Below are 3742 nucleotides of genomic sequence, written 5' to 3'. Positions count from 1 at the left end.
GAGAGAGAGAGAGAGAGAGAGAGAGAGAGAGAGAGAGAGAGAGAGAGAGAGAGAGAGAGGGGAGATATAGATATACTTCACATGTTCATACACGCATGCATATATGTCTTTGTTTGTGTATGTGTGTGTGTGTGTGTATTATATATATATATGCATACATTTAGACACACTTGTGTGTGTCTATGTATCTATATGTGACTGTGCGGGGTATGTGAACAAATATATATATGAATGTATATATGTAATATATGAATACACGATTAACAATAAGAATATTATAATCTTACCGGGATTAGAATCCGAATGTAGTCCTTGAAATAAAGGTAACCCGTTTCATAGAGGCTTTTCACCCTCTTCAAGGTAAAAACATCAAAGGTAATCCACAAAGTGCCGCTAGTTGCGGCTCAATAGAATTTTTTTCTTTTTTTTAATCAACCAAGATCCGGTGGTGGTGAAAAGCCTGGGAATGATTCCTTTGTAAAATTTCCAAATTTAAGTGACTTGGCGTAAGAACACCGTCGCAGACACACGCGCGCACATTTTCGTTGCTCGTGCATACAGATATCACAGACGTCCCGGCATAGACCCGTACTGTATACGCAAATGGATACGCAACCGTGCAAACAAATACATATAAACTTACGTACAGACCTTACACGCTCTACACGCACACACGTCACGCACGGAATGCGCGCACACATTCATAAGGAGAATCACCAAAGTTTTTTTCAATATGTATGTTGGGTGTTATGAAATCGATGAAGCCACACAAAGGTCGCAATGTGGTTAGTGTGTGGCTTATTTTAATGTTTCATAGGTGATATGTTATACAGAGCATGCGTTTATAAATGTATACGGATATATGATAATAAGTATGTACAAATATATGAGTGTTCCTATGTATTTATATATGTACATGTGTGTGTGCGTAATGTGTATATATTTTTTAATATACTTAAACATGGTGAGGTTAACAGAATGGGCATGATATTTTTGATCTAATTTTGAATACTTATGTCTTTTCTGCGTGGGTGTAATTTTTTTGTGCGTCTGTATGTATGCGTTCTTACAATATTGCCCTTTTCTTGTGTGTTTGTTTTAATTTATGTGTATAAATGCTTATATACGTATGTGCATATACATATATATACACGCATGCAAATATATGTGCAAGTGGGTATACGAGTGTTTGTATGTATGCGTGACTAGGTGTGCGGTTTTGTTTGTGTGTATGCTCTTATGTATGTATGAGCGAGTGTATAATTATTTACCTATTCTAACGAAAGAAAAGAGCTAACTTTTCATCTATTCCATAATTTATATCTGTGTGTGTAGATCTTTACCTAACTGTCAGTAAGAATGTATGGATGTCTGTAGAGTAGCCTTGTCTTTATTAATTCGAATACCTGTTTCTTAATCGGTTCTCTTGCTTTTATAACTTTAATCTAGAAATTTTACAGAATTAACACGAAGTCGCTTGTAATTGTGTGTGGTAAACGAGTGTATGTATGTATATATTAGTCTATATGTTTGTATAGATGGACTGTCTATTTATCTATCTTTCTACGGTCTATCTATCTATCCATCTATCTATCAAAGAAAGTATTTGTGCTTGTATACAGTCTTGTATGTATTTCTGGTAACACATTTCAGAAACTCACTATCCCGACCCTGAAAGAGGTGCTCGGATAAATAACTTCTTTCAATAAACTTAATATATATTACTACTAACTTAATAATAAGCAAATAATAATTACTATAGATATAAAAATATTTCTTATTCTAAACCTTATTCATCTTATTATTATTGTTTTGTTGCTATTATTATTATTATTATTGTTGTTTTGTTGCTATTATTATTAATTCGAAAGAAAAACTATTAGTACTTAAATGATAAATTTAAAACATGTATCCCAAAATGTCAAATAAAATAAACTCCACTAACGTACTTTAATTACAACATACATGTGTACGACTATACAAAAAATTCTAAAGTGTAGTAGCGTTGGATGTCGACAAATTTATTTAGCATTATCTAAAATGCATGTGCATACATTCATGTGTGTATATGTATCAAACCCAGTGTTGTTTATATGTGTGGGGGATGTATGCTTGTGTGTATATTAAACCCAATGTAGTGTAAATGTGTGTTTTTGCATATGTGTCTGTGTGTGCGCTTGTGTGTGTATGTGTGTGTGCATATACAGAAGCTTGGCTGTATGTATATCTGATGTATTTACTTTATGTGTGTAGTAATATATGCAAATAGTATCTCTTTATTAGCATTATATACGTTGTTGTTGTTTCATTAACATTTATAAACTATACCCTTCGAAGTTAATAAATGCTGGGGAGGACATTTCATCATTTTATCTCATGTAATGATTATTATTTTACAGTTAGTTTATTTTATCTAACATTGATATAATTTTCATTTAGACATGACTATAATTATTGCTTTTTTATAATCGTTGTTGATATTCTTGCTGTTGCTGCTGTTAATCAGCGTTTGTGTTTTCAGCCTACAACCTAATTTTGGTTCTCTGAATTCGATGAGGAGGAACAAAATAAACGTCTTTATCGATATAGTCGTTTCTATTATCACGAATAAAGTTATATTTTATTTTGCAATAATTTTCATACTTTTTTTCGTCTTTTCTTCTTTTTTTTAACTATCTGTCTGCAATTTATATATTTAGGGGAATAATAAAATCATTGCCGATCTCAAAATTAGATGGAAAAATAATAGGACTTACATCAACTCTGTCAAACTGTGGTTCATTAAGCACTTGTGAAAAGTAATGAATACATTTGTTAAGCTGTATAATTTTGCATAGTAGTTTCCTAAACGGCGTAGAGATTCACCAATTGTGAAAAATGGTACTGTCTGAGAATCTGTTACGAACTGTTTCAAAACTACACTTTTCCCAAACAGCAACAGATCACAATAACCTTTCCAGGCTTTGAAGAATAATGTTTTCCAAACAGTGCAAAACTATTATTACAGTTGCAGAGAAAAATAATTTTGTTTTAAAGTGTAAAAATTGGTATATTCCGGATTATAATATAACTCCAGTATTGTGGTTAACGATGATTTAATGTTTAATTCAGTATACAAATTATGAAGAACACTACTTTAATTTCATATTTCTAAATAAAATATGCCCGTAGTATAATTAGTTTTTAATGTTAATTATTAACGTTGATTGTACTGGGCTCTATAGTAGTTTTGGTAGTTGCACTACCAGTTGTGATAGTGATGATAACGAGATGTGGCGTTGGGCAGTTTCGGTAGTAGTATTATTAATGAAAGTGGCGGCGTTGATCGCAATGGTGGTCGAAGTGGTAGTGGTAGTGGTAGTCGTCGCCGTTGTTGTGTTGGTGCTTCTGTGGTAATGGGATTAATACTAATTCATTGTAATTTCTCTTGGCACAATCAGTTGAAATATTATTTTTTGATCGTTAGACTTATGGCTGTTATTGATGTGGAAGTAGATTAAATGAGGATGATTATGGTGATGATGCTGACTACAACGGCGACGACGACGATAAGAAGAATGATAGTGATGACTATGATGGTGGTGACGACTCTGATGATTACGATAGATGGATGATGTTTCACTTTCTATTTAAATATATGAATACATACATACACACACCCACACACACACATATATCTATCTATCTATCTATCTATGTATATACATATATATATATATATACATAAACAGACAGACAGACG

The 3742-nt window shown here is 32.5% G+C and overlaps 1 protein-coding gene across 4 annotated transcripts in view; it reads right to left on the bottom strand.

Annotated features, from left to right (window-relative positions):
• The window catches only part of LOC106869300 (uncharacterized), a 280230-nt gene extending 276595 nt beyond the window's left edge, over positions 1 to 3635 (bottom strand). The window contains exon 1 of one of the 4 annotated variants that reach the window (XM_014914977.2): positions 288 to 3635. The gene's annotated coding sequence lies outside the window, so the exon portion shown is untranslated. The remainder of the gene's footprint in view (positions 1 to 287) is intronic. The other 3 variants (XM_014914976.2, XM_052969190.1, XM_014914978.2) reach the window with 3 other exon arrangements.
• Between the last annotated feature and the right edge of the window lie 107 nt (positions 3636 to 3742).

Source organism: Octopus bimaculoides, chromosome 7 (genome assembly GCF_001194135.2).
Source record: "Octopus bimaculoides isolate UCB-OBI-ISO-001 chromosome 7, ASM119413v2, whole genome shotgun sequence".
Taxonomy (NCBI): Eukaryota; Metazoa; Mollusca; class Cephalopoda; order Octopoda; family Octopodidae; genus Octopus; species Octopus bimaculoides.
Note: the sequence above shows the minus strand (reverse complement) of the source record. Positions and strands in the feature narration are given on the sequence as shown.